Consider the following 20,305-nt stretch of genomic DNA (forward strand, 5'->3'; position numbering starts at 1 on the left):
AGTTTAGCATGCAAATTTTTAGTCAATTCTTCTAATTTTTTTTCTTGAATTTGGGGGTAAGGTATTCATGAAGAATGGAAAAGCAGGAATTTTGAGTTTTATTAGCAGCACTGTTAGTTATTGACTTTGAGGCTTAAGTTAGTTACACAAACTCTCTCCATCTCCAAACTCTCTTCATCTCCATAAGAGGATTAAACTATATGTTATTGAAGGTCTATCCATCTACCCAGTTTTACCATGTTAGCATATCATAGTGCCATATTAACATGATGGTTTTAGAGGGTGTATAGTGTCCAGGAATACAATTTAATGTAATTTAGACTGAAAATTAAAAACTTTAATGATAGGAGAGCAGTTATATCTTTATACTTTAAGGAACATTTGAATCTTTAAAATCACAACCAAAAATCTTTCTGTTAAAGGGACTGGAATGGAGAGGTGAAGGTTTTCATCTTCTTACTTTGTCCTTCCATGAACAGCTTTATTTTTTTCTAACTATGCACATATATAACTTATTAAAAAATGATAACTGAGATTTTCTAGAAGATAAAGTTATGGGGTTTTTTGTTTTGTTCTTTATATATTTTATATTCAAAAAACTAATAAAACTTTTAAATCTCCTTCTGGAGAGATTTATGTACATATAAAGAGTAGGAACATTCACTGGGGAGGTGTGGTGCCAAGACTCCTAGAATGAAATCCAAGAACCTGGGATTCTCACATATCTTCCTTTCACCCTCTGCCCTCAGGAAGGTCTCATAGGTGCCTTCCTTCTTCATCTAGGCTGCATCTTTGTTAAGCACATCTACTGAGGTTCATATTCTTTTGGGTAGTTTCAGAGAATGAATTATTAAAATAATATGATAAACCACCGCTTTACATTTTAGAAACTACTTTTTACTAGATCCTTGACAACAGAGGGCCTTACTGATTCTTTTGGTTTTTGGCAGTCAGATAGGTGAAAAATATTTTCTTACTTTCTTAGGTGTTTATTTGATTCTTAATGATGCTGAGGATGAACATGATTTTCCTAAGTTTATTGTCCATCTGTCCTTTTGTCTGTTTGTATGATTCTCATGATTACATCCTTTGCCCCTGATGAAAACACATGAGAGAAGAGAAGGGAGAACTTACTGGCCCTATCTCTGAGGTCAGGGAAGGATCTTCTAGCTGAGACTTGAACGATGAGTAGAGATGACAGCTGTGGATAAGGTGAGAAGAGCTATTGTCTCTCAGCTCAAAGTTCTGTCTTTCTATATTCTGCTTTGTGAGGCTGAGGCTAAACTCTGGAAACATTTTTCTTTTGCCAACTGGCTCCTTGCTAGGTCTTGCCAGCGGGGAACTGGAAGGAAATTGAAAAGCAGGAGGAGGGGAGACAGGATTTGATCCTTCCTGTGTACTTGCTCTTACTGTCAATGTCTCCCTAGCAAAATCTCTTCACCCTGGCAGCAGCAGTTGGTTGCAATCTGCAGCTGTTTATTTGGCATTCTAAGAAACAGCTTCATCATGACTCCTCAAAGATACCAGCAGCAGCCTGGAAATGCCCCATCCTCAGCGTGCTCCCTCCTCCACCCATCCCCCACCCACACCTGGTATACCAGCACAGTGGGGCAGCACCCCTCTTCCTGGATCTGAGTTCATGGGATTCTTCCTACAAATTGCTAAGTTCTGTGAACTCAACTCAACTCAAGCCTCTTCCCTTGTTTCTTTCCAAGAAGGTTCTTATTTTGTCCACCATCTCTGTTTTAACCTCCAACACCTATTTAACACATTTATATTAAATTCTTTCTGTTGAAATACCTAGTATGATCTCGTTTTCCTTACTGGACCCCGAGTAACTTTTGTGGGGAAAGACGAAGTTCAGCTTTTACCTGTTGAAGTTGAGGGGCTGCAGGGCAACTGGATTTCAAGTCCAGTAGACAACCGGACTCAAAAGACTGGAGCTCAAAATGATGTTAGGACCAGAAATATCAGAACGATCTGCTTCCTTACCCACTTAAAACTGAGCTTGGTATAAAAAGCACTTCTAGTTTAAATTTTCTAACATGTAGAAATGTGTAAATACTTTTGTTATAAAGATAGTTTTTGCCATCTTAAGTTATGAAGCAATAGGAAAGAATAAAAATACAGAGAAAAATCCTTAAGCATCATGCAATCAATTAAACCAGAAGTTTTATGTGGTAATGTGGCCTCTAAAGTTTTTAGAGTAGTGGTAGAAGTGCAGATGTTCTATTATTTTGAGTGGCTTGAGTAAAACTGAAGTGAAGATGCTAAATGCTATGGTATTCTACAACAGAAGAGCTTTGAGTGGATGAGCAGTTGCCCATTATCACTCCATGAGAGGCTATCTACTTTCTTCTACACGTTTTCACAAAAGGAAATCTAAATTCTGCTGGAGAGTTTTAGACATTAGGCTAAAGCCTTTTTAGATCCTGAGAATGGAAGACCAAGAGAAAGGTCAACAAAACAAAACACTACAAAAACCATATCATAGAATTATGAAGTCATCAAAAACTTTCCAGTATACTCAAGATCTCTCTTCCTTTTACATTGCCAACCAATTGAAGTGACAATCGTAACTAATAAGCTGATATGAGATGGTACTTTTGAAAAAGATATTGCCTCTGGGAAAGACTTCTGTGTGCCTTTGTAAGGTAATAAGTTCAAGGGAAACCTAGCTGAGACACTCCAATGATTTCAAGGCAGCTTAAATTGTAATAAAATAGGCATGAAATGCTCTAATAAGTATTCTTAAGTCAGGCTTCCTCAGCCTGATATTTAGAGGTTTAAAGCAGAAAAACGTTTTTCAGATACAACAAAACATGAGGCAGGATCAAGAGCAGTGTATGTGAAGCCAGCCTGAGCCTGTTTTAAAGTTTATAATGTGCTACAATGATGAAGGAGCACACTCTACAGTTATAACAGATTTTTCTGTTTCTTGTTCGTTAGTTTGACCCTAAGCTTCTTCCTTCTTTCAGTCTCTTCCACTGTTTCAACATCGTTTGGTGGGCAGGGAGTATTTTACATATTTTATTTTGTTATGAGAAAAAGTCAATCAGTTTTTCTTTGAATTCATATTTTATTTTTACTGAATTCATATTTTATTTTCCATTGGTTCTGTTTCCTAATGTATAATTAGTTCTATTACATTTGTGAATAAAAATGTCCAGCTGTAGACAGAATCCATAAATCAGATCTTGCAGTGGTTTGAACTTAAGTTCTGAGATATTATAAAGTATTTTTACATATTTTTATTCTGAATTTTTTATTTAATATTATGGGCTTCTTCCATTTTCTTAATTTTTCTTTTAATTTTATAGACAAACTAAAAGAATAGAAACATTAGGAACAACATCCTCGTTTTAAGTATGAAGTGAGTCAGTATCTGGTGAAAGGAGAGCTTGTGGACCCCTAAATTATTTCTTAAGTATCTAATCATTGTTTTGCATTTTTAATTCCTGACTCAGAAGGACTGTTTTTCAAAGGACTCCTTCACACATTTAAAAATATGCCAATGCATTGGTTTTCTTTGATGTCCAGCTTTTGTTATTGGACTGGACAAAATTATGATGGACTAACTAGCTGAGCAATGACCAGCTTGGCAGAGATAGATTGCCCCAAAGCCACAGTAACCAAAAAATGTCATTGTATTTCTGGGTCAGATCAGTGTATTAGTGTGGGGCCCTGGACAGAAGAAAATTAAAGAACATGCAAGGTTTGCCAATGAAAAAGATTACAACGAGGAACAAGGTACAAGTGGTTCAGAAACTAGCTTGGAAATGCTGATCATACACATTTATTCTATGCGGTTTCTGATGAGCTTCTCTAGACAAGTGGAAGGAATAGCCTAGCTCTGAGAGATCTTCTTGACCTACATCAATTGCCTCAAGTGGTACATTTTACATCGATCCCAAACTTACCTAGAGGTAACTTCAAAAAGAAATTTAATAAAAGTAAGACTGACTGCAGATTTGGTGAACTGATATAATTTGTTTTTAGCTATCAAGCAGTATGACTTTGCTAGCAGTATGACTAAGTCACTGAAGAGGATTCCTGGACCCAATTTCAACTTGTGGGTATGGAGGCTTCCCCACACCAATAAGCAGTTCTCTCACACCAGCAATGTGTCTGAGAATTCAGCTCAATTCTGACATTATCTACCAAGAGATAGAATCAGATTCCACAAGTAAAGGGCTCAGTCCCACAAGACCACCCTCTATTTCAGAGGCCAATCAAAAGTCCACATTGTTACCTGTACTTCTGATCAACTGGCTATAAATCAGCGGTTCCCACGACCCCCTCCCTGGGTTTGATTAATTTTCTAGAATGGCACACAGAACTCAAGAATATCCATTTACTCACTAGAGTACAGACTTATTACAAGAGATATTAAAGGATATGACTCAACAGCCAGATGAAGAGATACGTAGGAGGAAGTCCCAAACAAAGGAGCTTCTGTCTTCCTAGAGCTTGGGGCCTGGCACAGCAGCACATGGAAATGTTCTGGTTTCCCAACATGGAAGCTCTCTGTAAAAGGGCCAATGAGCTGTCTTTTTGGATATTTATGGAGGATTCATTATACAGTCATGATTGACTAATTCATTGGCTATTGGAAATTGATTCAACCTCAAGCTCTCCCCATCCTTGGAAGTCAAGGGATGGGACTGAAAGTTCTAATCCTCTGATCACATGGCCGGTTCTCCTGGCAACCAGTCCCCACGCTTGGGTGCTTCCAAAAGTCACCTCATTCACGTAACAAATCCCAAGGGTTTGGGGAGCTATGAGTCAGGAACTGAACAAAGCTCAAATATATCATCTGAATGACCAAATATATATTTCTTATAAATCACAATATCACAGTCACTCTCACTCTTTGTAACTCAACTTTTTTTTCTCCATTAGATGGAAATTTAATTTTTAAAAAATTTGTTATATTTGGGGCCAGCCCCAGTGGCCTACTGGTTAAGTTCAGTGTGCTCCACTTCAGAAGCCTGGGCTTGATTCCTGGGCACAGAACTACACCACTTGTCTGTCAGTGGCCATTCTGTGGTGGTGGCTCACATACAAAAAGAGAAAGATTGGCAGTGGATGTTAGTTCAGGGCAAATCTTCTTTAGCAAAAAAAGAGAAAACTGTTACCAAAAATTGTTATATTAATAGTATAAAGCTTTTTCTGAAAAAGAATTTATAAAAATTTTGAAAAGTTAAAAGTTCTATATTGATCCAAAGCATAAGCAATCAACATTATTCTTTGAACTAATATTAGCATTGTATACTTTGTTAACTAGTAAGAGGAGTAAGTAATAATACTTGTCTTAATAATATAAACACAGAAACTTAAAAGGACAACATGGCTATATAAAAATATGGGGTAGGATATACATGATAACAAAAATTAAAACAATTTCCAAGAAATAAAAAACTCTGAACATGTAAGGTAATTATGATTACAAACTTGTGAAGTAGTTAAGCATCCTTTACCCTCGTATCAGAGGATGAGTGAGAATTGACCACTGGATTAGGCATGATGGAGATCACCTAGGACTCCTTCCTGTCTGGAAATCACATTTTTAAAACTCTATGGGCTACTTCTTGAAGATTGACTCTTGATATACTAAAGGGAAGATAAAGGAATATTCCCCATCCTTTTCATGATGTATGACCTTTAAGTATAATGTCTTCTTAAAATGCTGTTTTGAATAGCAGATACCCAATAGTAACTCTTCCTTTTTATTTTCATTTCTTCAGGCATCCTAATCTTACCAAGTCTATCACACACAGATACCTTAGGCTGATTATGCACATGGGAAGGTAAGAAAGAAAGATACTATATTTTTTAAATTATTAGCTGGATTTCTATTTGTTATTTATAATCACTCTATACATTAGTCTTTATTATCTATTCATCTATCTATAATCTTACCAATAATCAGTCAGTTTAAGTGGCTGTGATACATAGAAATATTCTTCTGTTTGTATACATGCCAAAAGTCATGTCTGGAATTTTTTCAGCAAACACTAATAAACATATTTTTTCCTGGCTGGTGAGATTTTGGAGATATTTTGCTTTCTTCTTTGCACTTTTATGAATTATTTGACTTTTTACATAAAAAGAGAGTACAAGTTTTATAGAAAAAAATTTTTCTTAAAAATAAAAAAGTTTTATTGATAACATGGAATAATAACAATAGAATTCATCTCATGGTTTTGTGATGAGGATTAAATGAAATTACAGGTGTCAGGTGCTTCCCAAGGTCTACTAGGGGACACTGGTGACACTCAAATGTATTATTATTTCAGTCTTTTTTCCTAACCATAGTTAATGATTATGGGCATTGTGCTGTTTTTTTCATGTATACCTTGAAAATCTCAATGTATTTTATGGAAAATATCATCTTTTGTAAAAGAAATTTTGGCTATGGTTTAAAAGTTGTACCTAAAATAAATTAAAGGTAACTGTAACAACTAAAATGAGATAAAAAGAGCAAATTTATTAGAGGATAAGATAATGCTTACACAGAATAAGAATAATTCACAGATTAAGAGAGAGCTCAAAGAAATTCAAAGATCTAATTATTCAAGGGAAAAAATCTATAATAAGCACAAATATTTTCTTCCTGCTCCATCTACAGTTGTGCTAAAAAAATGCATTATAGAAAAGTTTGAGATCATTTTTTCACGCATAGTTTCTGTTAAAATCTGAAAACAATTTAGAGGGATGGTGTCAAGATGGTGGCATAAGCAGACTCTGAACTCACCTCCTCCCATAGATGCAACAAATTTACAACTACTCTTGGAACAATTGCCCCTGCAGGGGAACTGAAAACTGGATAAAAAGAACCCCTGAAACAAGAGACAGTGCTGTCTGAGGTGGAAGAGGCAGAAATTCCTTTCTGAAGAGAAAAAAGCCACCTTCATAAGCTGTGGTGCTTCACAGCCAGCCAAGAGCAATCCTAAGTTAAGGAGTCTTCCCTGGCGGAGTAGGGGAGCTGTGCAGGGGAGTTTTATCCTTATAAGCAGCTTTTGGATTCACCGCAACCAAGACAAGTGTCATAATACTGGCTTTGCTGGCTGTCAACAACAATGGGGAATACCCCCAGAAAAGCTATCAGACATAAGGGAAAAAAGCACCAGCTTTTAAAGGGCCCATGCACAAATTCATCCATTTAGGAAAGCAACCTAAAATCACCAGAAAGAAAGGTGCACAGTCCTTTGGTGAAAAGACACTCACCTGACAGGCTCTGGGTACATCTCAGTGAGAGGTGAGACCTCTCCAGGGACTAAGACATTGGAAACAGCCATTATTGTGACCTAGTACAGGCATGCTGACACAGATGCTGGCAGACACTATTAGAGTTCTTCTCCTGGCCTGTCAGCCCAGGATCTGCTGCCCCAGCTAGAGCACTGATTTAATCCAGCTCAGCCAGAGTAGGCGGCCGCCCTAGGGACTGGCTGCACCCTACAGCAATCCCTTGGGCAACTTGTGGGCCTGCATAGGTGGGGTGACTAGAACCTCTGCAGCCAGGCCAGGGGGTCTGCTTCTGTGGGGGCAGGATGTGCACAAGGAGCAGGATTAGTGGGTGGGGCCTCTGCAGTAGGGTGACTGGGTCCACTTCAGTGGGTTGGGTTGCATACACAGGGCAGGACTGTGTTGATGAGGTGTGTGGCTCTGTAGGTGGTAGAGATTGTCAGCAGCAGCAGACTTGTGGTTCTCAAATAGCCACATAGGGGATCAGTCTGATCTTCTAAAGCCTGTAACAACTGGAGGCTCCCATGCCCAGAGCCAGCCCCACTCAGTGACAATCCTGAGAGAGCTGACAACAGCCTTGCAGGCCTGATGCCTACAGCAATTGTAAGCCTCTGAGCCTAGAAACCAGCCACACTGGGGGCCTACTCATTTAACAGAAAAATTGCAACAGAAAGGTGCTATTAGACTTTTCAGCCAACTTTCATGGGGCTCCCCATGCCCAATAAAGTCATTAAAGGATCCATAGCATCCATAAACAGCTGAGCATTACAACCAGCTGGCAAGGGGGACAGCCTAGCCTCCCAGGGCACCTGCAGCAAGGGCAACCCTGCCACAACAGGAGGACACAATTAGCCCACACAAGGGACACTCCAGGAATATTTGGAACTGGTGACAAGACAGAAGCACATTGTTGGACCTCATAAGGCATCTCTTACATAGGGCCACATCTCCAAGATTGGGAGACATAGCTGTCCTACCTTATACATAGATATAAGCAGAAATAAAGAGGCAAAGTGAGGATAAAAAGGAACACGTTCCAAGTAAGGGAACAGGACAAAGCCCCAGAAGAACTAAATGAAACAGAAATAAACAATCTACCTGACAAAGAGTTCAAACAAAAAAATCATAAGGATGCTCACTGATCTTGGGAGAAGGATGAATGAACTCAGTGAGAACTTCAACAAAGAAGTGGAAAATATAAAAAAGAACCAATCAGAAATGAATACTATACTGGAAATGAAAAATTCACTAGAAGTACTCAATAGCAGAATAGATGATACAAAAGAACAGATCACTGAGCTGGATGAGAGACTAGATGAAATCACCCAAACTGAAAAGATAAAAGAAAAAAGAATTAAAAAGAATGAAGACAGTCTAAGGGACCTCTGGGACAACACCAAGTGCACCAACATCTGTATTATATGTATCCCAGAAGGAAAAGAAAGAGACAAAGGGGCAGAGAATATATTTGAAGAAATAATAGTTGAAAAATTTCCTAATCTGAGGAAGGAAACAGACTTCCAAGTATGAGACATGCAGAGAGCACCAGATAAGATAAATCCAAAGAGGCCCACACCAAGGAAAATTATAATTAAAATGTCAAGAATTAAAGAGAGAATCCTAAAAGCCACAAGAGAAAGGCAACAAGATACATACAAAGGCAATCCCATAAGGCTATCAGCTGATTTCTCAGCAGAAACCTTACAGGCCAGAAGGGAGTGGCATGATATATTTAAAGTGCTGAAAGGAAAAAACCTACAGCCAAGAATACTCTATTGGCAAGTTTATCATTCAGAATGGAAGGAGATATAAAGAGCTTCCCAGACAAACAAAAACTAAAGGAGTTTATCACCCAGAAACCAGCCTTACAAGGAATGCTAAAGTGACTTATTTAAGTGGGAAAAAGAAGAGCACAAACAGGAATAAGAAAATTATCCAAAAAAACAAAAAAAGCAATAAAATCACTGGTAAAGGCAAATATACAGTAAAGGTAGCAGATTAATTACAACCAAAGCTAATAGGAAGGTCAAAAGACAAAAGTACTAAAACTATCTTTTTCCATGATAAGAGTGTACCAGATACACACAAACACAAAGAAGTTAGATATGATATCAAAAACATAAAATGTGGGAGGAGGGGAGTAAATTAGTAGAACTTTTAGCAAGAGGTCAAACTAAAGAGACTATCGACTTAATATAGCTTGCTATATATGTAGGTTATTATATATGAACCTCATGGTAATCACAAACAAGAAACCTATAATAAATACACAAAAAATTAAGAGAAAGGAACCCAAACCTAATAGTAAAGAAAGCCCTCAAACCACAAGGGAAGAGAGCAAGAGAAGAAGAAAGGAGCAGAGAAGAACTACTAAAACACCTAGAAAAAGTAATAAAATGGCAATAAGTGCATACTTATCAATAACTACTTTAAATGTCAATTGACTAAATTCTCCAATCAAAAGGCATAGGCTGGCTGATTGGATAAAGAAAAAGACCCATATATATGCTACACACAAGAGACACACTTCAGACCTAAAGACACTCACAAAATGAAAGTGAAGGGATGGAAAAAGATACTCCATGCTAATGGCATTGAAAAGAAAGCTGAAATAGCAACACTTTTATCAGAAAAAATAGACTTTAAAACAAAAACTGTAACAAGAGACAAAGAAGGGCACTATGTAATGATAAAGGGAACAATCTATCAAGAGGATATAACACTTGTAAATATCTATTCACCCAACATAGGAGCACCTGAATATATAAAGCAATTATTAACAGACATAAAAAGATAAATAGACAGTAACACAATAATAGTAGAGGACTTTAACATTCCACTTACACCAATGGATAGCTCATCCAAACAGAATGTCAATAAGGAAATATTGCCCTTAAATGGCAGATTAGACCAGATTGGCTTAATAGATATGTGCAGAACATTCCACCCAAAAACTGTAGAATACACATTCTTTTCAAATGCACATGGAACATTCTCCAGGTAGGATCATATATCAGGCCATAAAACTAGTCTCCATAAAGTTGAGAAGGTTGAAATAATTCCAAGCATCTTCTCTTGCCACAAAAGTATGAAACTAGAAATCAACTACAGGAAGAAAATCAGAAAAGCCACAAATATGCAAAGAGTAAGCAAAATGCTTCTGAACAACAATTGGGTCAATAAAGAAATCAAAGGAGAAATTAAAAAAAATACCTTGAGATGAATGAAAATGAAAATACAACATGCTAAAATTTACGGGATACAGGAAAAGTGTTTCTAAGAGGGAAGTTTATAGCAATACAGGCCTATCTCAACAAACAATAAAATCTCAAATAAAAAATCTAACAGTGTCCCTAAAGGAACTGGAAAAAGAAGAACAAACAAAGCCCAACATCAGTAGAAGGAAGCAAATAGAAATCAGAGCAGAAATAAATGAAATAGAGACTAAAAGAACAATGGAAAAAATCAATGACTTGAAGATCTGGTTCTGTGAAAAGATAGACAAAATTGACAAACCTTTAGCTAGACTCACCAAGAAAAAAAGAGAGAAGGCTCAAATAAATAAAATCGGAAATGAAAGAGGAGAAATTGCAACAGACTCCTCAGAAATACAAACGATTTTAAGAGAATACTATGAAAAGCTATATTACAACAAATTGGATAATCTAGAAGAAATGGATAAATTCTTAGAATCATACAACCTTCCAAAACTGAATAAAGACGAAATAGAGAATTTTAATAGACCAATAACCAGTAAGGAGATCGAAACAGCAATCAAAAACCTCCCAAAGAATAAAAGTTCAGCACCAGATGGCTTCCCTGGTGAATTCTACCAAACATTCAAAGAAGACTTAATACCCATTCCTTCTCAAACTCTTGCAAAATGTTGAATAGGAGAGGAAACTTCCTAACTCATTCTACGAAGCCAACATTACCCTGATACCCAAACCAGAGAAGGACAACACAAAAAATAAAACTATAGGCCAATATCACTGTTGAATACGGATCAAAAGTCCACAAAAGTACTAGCAAATCAAATACAACAATATATTAAAAAGATCATGCACCATGATCAAGTGGGATTCATTCCAGGGATGCAGGGATGGTTCAACATCTGCAAATCAGTCAATGTGATACACCACATTAACAAAATGAAGACCAAAAATCACATGATCATCTCAATAGATGCAGAGACAACATTTGACAAGACACAGCATCAATTTATAATAAAACTCTGAATAATATTGGTATGGAAAGAAAGTACCTCAACATAATAAAGGCCATATACGACAAAGCCACAGTTAATATCATTCTCAATGGAGAAAAACTGAAAGCTATCCCCCTAAGAACAGGAACCAGACAAAGATACGTACTTTCACCACTCATTTAACATAGTATTAGAAGTTCTAGCCAGAGCAATCAGGCAAGAAGAAGAAATAAAAGGAATCCAAATTGGAAAGGAAGAAGTGAAACTGTCACTATTTACAGATGACATGATTTTATATACAGAAAACCCTACAGAATCCACCAGAAAACTTTTAGGAATAATAAAGGAATACAGTAAAATTTCAGGACACAAAATCAACATACAAAAATCAGTTGTGTTTCTATACAATAACAATGAAGTAGCAGAAAGAGTAATTATGAATACAATCCCATTTATAATTGCAACAAAAAGAATAAAATACCTAGGAATAAACTTAACCAAAGAGGTGAAAGATCTGTACACCAAAAACTGTAAAACATTGTTGAAAGAAATTGAAGAAGGCACAAAGAAATGGAAAGATATTCCATGCTCTTGGACTGGAAGAATTAACATAGATAAAATGTCCGTACTTCCTAAAGCAATCTACAGATTCAATGCCATCCCTACCAAAGTTACAACTACAATTTTTCAACAAGGAATCCTAAAATTTATATAGAACAACCAAAGACCCTGAATAGACCCTGAGAAAAAAGAACAAAGCTGGAGATACCACACTCTCTGATTTCAAAATATACTACAAAGCTATAGTAATCAAAACAGCATGGTATTGGCACAAAAACAGACACATAAGTCAATGGAAAAGAATCGAGAGTGCAGAAATAAACCCATATGTCTTTGGACAGCTAATTTTTGACTAGGGAGCCAAGAACATACAATCGAGAAAGGAGTCTCTTCAATAAAAGGTGTTGGGAAAACGGGAGAACCACATGCAAAATAATGAAAGTAGACCATTATCTTACACCATACACAAAAATTAACTCAAAATGGTGGCCAACTCTGTGGCACAGGATAATGTTGGTCGCCCTAGCCCTCCTTCATTGAACTGCCTCTTCCAGTTACCAGCATCTACACCATACACCCACTCCCCAACACATCATGTTCTCAGACTTCAGAAACTGGCTTTGTCTGTTAGCACAGTCTTGAAAGTAGCTAGAAATTTACATCCCCCCAGGGTGAGCCTTCAGAAATGACTGTTCAGGGCCAGCCCAGTGTCGTAGCGGTTAAGTTTGCTTCAGCGGCCTGGGGTTCACCAGTTTGGATCCAGGGTGTGGACATGGCACCGTGTGGCAAGCCATGCTGTGGTAGGCGTTCCACATATAAAGTAGAGCAAGATGGGCACGGATGTTAGCTCAGGGCCAGTCTTCCTCAGAAAAAAGAGGAGGATTGGCAGATGTTAGCTCAGGGCTAGTCTTCCTCGGAAAAAAAAAAATTAATTCAAAATAGATTAAAGACTTAAATGTAAGACTTGAAACCATGAAACTTCTAGAAGAAAACATAGGTAGTACCTCTTTGACATCAGTCTTATCAGCATATTTTCAAGTACCATGTCTGATTGGGCAAGGGAAACAATAAAAAAACTAAACAAATGGAACTACATCAAACTAAAAAGCTTCTGTACAGCAAAGGAAATCATCAACAAAATGAAAAGACAACCTAACAATTGGGAGAAGATATTTGCAAACCATATGTCTGATAAGGGGTTAATATCCAAAATATATAAAGAAGTCATATATCTCAACAACAATAAAACTAACAACCCAATTAAAAAATGGGAAAATGATCTGAACAGACATTTTTCTAAAGAAATATACAGATGGCTAACAGGCACGTGAGAAGATGTTCAATGTCAGTAACTATCAGGGAAATGCAAATCAAAACTACAATGCAACATCACCTCATTCTTGTCAGAATGGCTATTGATTAACAAGAAAGGAAATCACAAGTGTTGGAGAGGATGTGGAGAAAAGGAAGCTCTCATACACTGCTGGTGGGAGTGCAAACTTGTACAGCCACTACGGAAAACAATATGGAGATTCCTCAAAAAATTAAGAATAGAACTACCATATGATCCAGCTATTCCACTGCTGGGTATTTATCCAAAGAACATGAAAACACGAATGCATAAAGATACATGCACCTCTATGTTCGTTGCAGCATTATTCACCATTGCCAAGACTTGGAAGCAACCTAGGTGCCCACCAAGGGATGAATGGATAAAGAAGACGTAGCACATATACACAATGCAATACTATTCAGCCATAAAAAATGATGAAATCTGGCCATTTGTGACAACATGGATGGACCTTGATGGTATTATGCTAAGAGTAATAAGTCAGAGGGAGAAAGTCAAATTCTGTATGATCTCACTCATAAATAGAAGATAAAAACAGCAACAAACAATCACGTAGAGACAGAGATTGGATTGGTGGTTATCAGAGGGGAAGCAGGGAGGGAGGAAGGCAAAAGGGGTAATTAGGCATGTGTGTATGGTGATGGATTGTAATTAGTCTTTGGGTGGTGAACATGATGTAATCTACACAGAAATCAAAATGTAATGATGTACACCTGAAATATATTTAATGTTATAAATCAATGTTACCACAATAAAATAAATAAATAAAAACAATTTAACCACTTCAATGTAAATTTGCTAGTAAACCAGACAAGACAAAATTATGAGTGCTCAAGACTGAAAGAGAGTAGTGGAATAAGATTCTGCCAGGAAAAGTTCCCCTAAAGACATTTTTTTAGTTATAGTAATGATTCCCAATGGGAAGCAACAGAAATATGTGTAACTGATTCTTTGGCCATAAGATTTTTTACCCAGACAATTCAAGATACAATTTTAAAATTCTCATTCTTTTATTTGCTTTATCTGTTTTATTTTTGTTCAAGCATTCTCATTCCCAATTTTCCATTTATTTTCATAATGTTTGGGTAACTTTCTCTATTTTAAAATTTTTCTATAGGTATTAATTCCTTTATTAACTCAATTCTTAAAGACTAACATGAAGTGTTTATGACTAGAGGGCTTGCAAACTCAAGTCAAGTATTAAAGATTCATTCCAGCTAAGGCAGAGATCTATGCCTCCTTCATTTGTCTTTCAACATAAGAAATGCCAGCAAGAAGTATAGTTGTCTCTGGGAGGGAAAGGAAGGCGTCAGTTAACCCAGATTCTCAGAGCCATTGGCAATGGTCTAATCTTAGAAGGGGAGATCTGGTGGACCCACATCGTATGTGGACTTCTTTTTCAGTATCTTGAATCTCTAATCAATTGTGAAGTTTCATGGGAGGAATACAGTAATTATTTGTCACAATAAATTGTATCCCTTGAACTAGAATTTTTTGTGATGGTTTTACTCTGATCATTTAGAGAGAGTCTATAATTTTCCATCTTTTAAATGGAGAGATCTAGATTCTAGCTGTTTTATGAGATGACTACGTGAAAGCACCTTAACCAGGACCTAGGACATTGGAGACACTCTGAATTGCTAGTTTTCTTACCTTTTTTCTAGACTGAGAAAATTAATATACACTGCTCACTTTGTTAATGCAAATCTAATGAATTTTCTGGGTCGTGATATTGAAAAAAGCCAAATATATACTCAGTCATTCAGAGGAAAAAGGAAGCTTTCTAATTCCTGAGCCATGAATTTCCCATTAACGTTTTAATTCTTTAATCCATAGAGGAAGCCATGGCTGGCTAATAATATAACAGAAAGTTTACCTATAAATCTTCTGAAGAATACATTGCATATATACTAAAGGTATAGTCATATTTTAAAAGTAAAATGAGAACTTGTTTTATGTATCACATCCTGTAGTGACATGAGACTTTTAAAATGAACAATTATTTTTATTACCCCCTTATTAATTTTAAGGTGGATTTCTGGGTTAAAATCGTCAGATATGGTCAATACAACCATCTTAAGAAAAACAAAAAGGTAGAGCTTATGTTTTCATCATTGCTATTTCGGGAACCATCAGGATTTCAAAGGCTTATTATTTAAATCCCCTTGCTTTTGTTTCCACAAACTAACAAAGATATATCTGAAAACCATTATTTCTCTTTTGCCATTTTGTTCTTAATATAAATGATGCAAGGGTGCTCTCTCTTTTTCTTATTTCTTAGACATTGGCTTATGCTTTTAGAATTAAGAAGGTATGGACAGAGGAAAATGAAGGAAACACTATTGGAAACTTCCTTAAAGAAGGAACTTTATTGAAATAGCAAAATATAATAGAGAAGACAGATTCTAGTGAAAACTGGTGTGGCTGGCTTTAGGTAACATTGATATTAAAGGGAAACCTTATTCATATTTCTCAGTCCACAGCATGTATAAAATTAACAGTTAAATGAAGAATTCAGAATGAAAAAGATGTTAAAAATATATCTCGAGACGGACCAGCCCTTGTGGCCTAGTGGTTAAGGTCAGTGCTGTCTGCTTTGACCCCTGGGGTTTGGTTCCGGGCATAGACCTACACTGCTTTGTTAGTGGCCATGCTGTGCTGGTGGCCCGCATACGAAAAAATAGAGGAAGATTGACATGGATGTTAGCTCAAGGTGAATCTTCCTCAGCAATATATATATATAAACCTTGATAAAATATTCTCTTTCTCCTGTAGAATTTGTAAATTAGCCATTGGAACCTCCCACTGCTACCAAACTCTTGTTCTGAAAGCATACCATTAGTCTTCACCAGAGCCTCCCACAGGTTATTATATCTCATTTAAACTTTCTTTACCCCTGTCTTTCCTCCCTATCATTCCTTCTTCTCTCATAGGCTCAGCTAGCAGTGAATATCATCATAAGAAATTAATAAAGTAAATGAACAAATATACATAAGATAGAATACAATAAATATCGGACAGAGTAAAAATGATTCCTATTAAAATTCTAATTTAGAGTCTCTGCATTTATATTGTCACCTGCACCTTATCTTTGATCCTCTTGCTGCTCAGCGCGTGGTCCTTGGGCCAGTAACCTCACATCCAGGTGTCTCATATGCCCATTAAAATTTGTTAAAACTACTCAGCCTACCTAGAAAATGATATCAAAACTTCTTATCCTTATGTTACTTAGGCTTAAGACTCAAACTACAGACAAGCTTCTTAAAATAATTTTATGTCAGGTTTTAATGGTTAAATTCAATAAAACTACCTTTAATGTTGATAAAATGATGCTAGACAACATAGCAAATTGGACTAAATCAGTCAATTTTTAATTTGCAAAACCTTTCCCACTTCAACATGCTGTTCAATTTTCTGTTTTCTGTTAGATATCAGCCACTGAAATCTGAGAAAATGCACTCTACTAGACTCACACCACTATGGTGGGGCTGGAAAATTCAGGTTCTTTTAATCTTCCCACCTCTCCGTTCATGATATCCATTGATATTTCAGGTGATCTCTGATTCTGATTTTCCTTTACATTTCTCTAGCCACCAGTCCAGTCTCATCCCTAACAAACATCTTGGCCTCCATCCCGTCTCTGCCCCTTTCACTGAGCTTCCTAAAAACAATATTTCTTAAAGTGGGTTTATAGGAAAACCTGTTCTATACTACATTAACAAGAATGACTTCCCCACAGTGCTCACTGGCAAAGGTGTCTAGGAAATGCTTGATAAAGCACAAGAGGGTTCTTTACCAGCTGGTGGGCCACACTTTGAATAGCACTGTACTGAAAGTAGTGTAGTCTTTAGTCTGGGAAGATTAGAAATTTTAAAAAAAGAAATCCAAAATGAGTCCTTGACCTCAACTTTCATAGGCTTCTGGTCATTTAGTTATCATCAATGGGCTAGATGTATAAAGTGTTTTTGGACTTTATTTGACCAGAGACCCTCTTTTTCACATAGCATCTACATTGATTGGAATTCTGTGACTATGTCTGAAAAAATATAATTAGAAAAACCTGCTTTCCTCATGTTCTTCTGTTTAGGAACTTAAACCGGCTTCCTACTCTCTATCACACCAAGTTCAAAATTCTGGGGTTTTTTTCCTTTAGGATTTATCTGATCTGATTATGCCCTATTGTCCTACCTGCCCCAAATTATGCCCCCTTGGCTTTACAACACTCACAGTCAGCTATGAGGAAGGCTTGTGTTTCTCCTGATCCCTACATAAACAATACAAAACCCCGCATCCCCAGGCCTCTGCTCACAACTTTCTCCTCCCCTGGAAAGAACCTTTTGGCCCACTGCTCAAATGTGAAGCATATTTAAGGCCCAGTAAAGTTCCAGAGTTCTCTGTCTTGGATTGAGTTCCCCTAAAGTAGACCCAGAACAGATGATTTGTGTGAAACTGATTTATTAGGAAGGTCCCGGAAAGAGTAGGTAGGGGCTGAGGAAGTAAGGCCAGGATGAGAAGAGGCCAGGCAAGGGCTCCACGGAGTGACATCCCAGAAAGGGTCACTGGGGGTCAGCCTCACAGGGGAGCTCTGGAGAGAGTGTGGTGACACCTCTGAACTGTCTCATCCAGAGTGCAGGAGCCCGGGTGCCCAAGGCATTGATTAAGGGCTGTGCCTGGTTGGGGGGAAAGGCAAAAATTCACAGGCATTCCCATCTAACCTCTGACAAAGACACTTGGGTGCTGGCTGCTGGGATTGGAAGCACATGGGAGCCTACGAGTGCAAAACTCTTAATGTGATGGGGTGAAGTGGATCATGAATGGCATCAGCTGCTACTTCCCCTCACCCTTCTCTGACCATGGAGATTTCTGTTGATATGAGTCTCACTAAACCTGGCACTAGCATTACTTAGTTTTGCACCTACTTGCTTTTTACTTCCATGTATATATTTTTCCTAAATTCAGCAAGATTTTAAGCTCTTCCCGAACAACGTCCACTCATGATAATTCTCTTGTAATTTGTGCATTCCCAAGCAAACTCATTCATTTATTTAGGAAATGAATTACTAAATAAAAACTAATCTTTGCTTACCAACAATATGAATACAATACTGTCATGATTCCAATGCTTATTTGTCTAATGGGAGAAGCTAAGGTAGATGTTGGGATTAAATTCTGTTGGATCAGAATTTAAGGGAAGATGATAATTTTTTACCACCGAGCAGTAACTGAACTGGACTGAAATTAAGAAACTAGTTCCTTTCCTTTGATATATTCTTTTTTCCTTTTTCTCCCCAAAGCCCCCCGGTACATAGTTGTATATTCTTCTTTGTGGCTCCCTCTAGTTGTGGCATGTGGGACGCTGCCTCAGCGTGGTTTGATGAGCAGTACCATGTCCACGCCCAGGATTCGAACCAACGAAACACGGGGCCGCCTGCAGTGGAGCGCGCGAACTTAACCACTTGGCCACGGGGCCAGCCCCCTTTCCTTTGATATTTTGATCACAATAAAGTAAATTCTTGTTCTGGGTTGGAAAAATCAGCAAGACTATCAGATAGGTTGATGTGAGGGGAGCTGACAATGCAATTTGGAACGAGAAGACCTGAGTCCATAGTTCTGCATCACCACCTACTTTATATCCCAGATGGATTTAAAACATTTAGTACTTTATTTTCTTTTTCTTTTATATAGGGTTGCTAGTAATAATAATTTTTCTCTTTTCTATCTTTGTTTTGAGGGTTAAATGAGATAATAAAGTACAAAAGGACCTTATAAATCATAAAGAAGTGTCCAGTTTAGCAGTCATAGTAGGTACAGTAGAATATACTATATATGTATAATATAGTGGAATAGTTGTAGTTTTTACTCAAAAGCAAACAATGTTAGAGTCCAGTTAAAATAAATTTTTCTAGAAGCCAAAAACTCTTAATCAACTCAAAATTCCAAGTTGATTTTCACTTAAGATTTTTATAACTATAAAATGTTTAGTGTATAATCACTGAGTGAAAGATAAGGTTGCTGCTTAAAAACTCAGTGTTGGTAATCTAGCCGTTGTTTCAGGCTGCATGTTTCAAATTGTATTGCCTTCCCAGATCATTTTTTTTTATCATTAAGGTAGTTTTTAGCATGAGAGGCTCAAAATTGCCAATTAATTAAAACCATTGCCCAGTGGCCTTCAGATGCGTATGTAACCCTGATTGAGCTCTGCAGCTGTGAGAGCAACCCTTGAATAATAACCTCATCTCATAATTGGTTGCATGATGTTATACCTCTCAAATATGCAGTCTGATGGACCAAACAAAGACTAGAGAGCCTGAGTTTTTCTATCCTTTTTTGGCATATAGATTGATACTGCATTTAATCTTTTAGAGAGCTCTTTGAAATTAATATTTGGGACAAGTATTCTAGATTTTGACTTGTTCTGTTTCATGCTGGAAACATTCTTCTCCTCTAGCTGCCTCAGACACAACAGAAATAATGCTGCTGGTAATCCAGGCTCTCTGGCTCGCTGCCAACCAGTGCCAAGAGAAAAGAAAGCAGCAAAGGCCACTGAGCAGTTTCTGGGCTCCATGCACAAGTCCTGCAGCCCCTTTGCAGTGAGCTCTAATTCCGTGGCAGCTGCCCGTGTCATCGCCTCTCAAGGAAAGCCAACATTCTTAGGCTCATTAGTGGAAACATGGCTTCCCTGGTATCCTGAACATTCTGCATCTTTGAACCAGAGAATCTGAATAATAATTGTTACCTTTTAGTGAGCATTTACATCATGTTAGAAACTATGACATGCTCTAGGCTTTTTCTCATTTAATCCCAGAAGCAGATACAATTTTGATGCCATTTAGTTATGGAAAATGAGGTTTAGAGATTACAATAATTTCTCATCTTCAGCCAGGTTTCCCTGGAGCAGAACCAGAGTTGAGATTTCTGATGGAAGTGATTTATTAAGA

This window comes from Equus asinus, chromosome 10 (assembly GCF_041296235.1).
Source record: "Equus asinus isolate D_3611 breed Donkey chromosome 10, EquAss-T2T_v2, whole genome shotgun sequence".
NCBI lineage: Eukaryota > Metazoa > Chordata > Mammalia > Perissodactyla > Equidae > Equus > Equus asinus.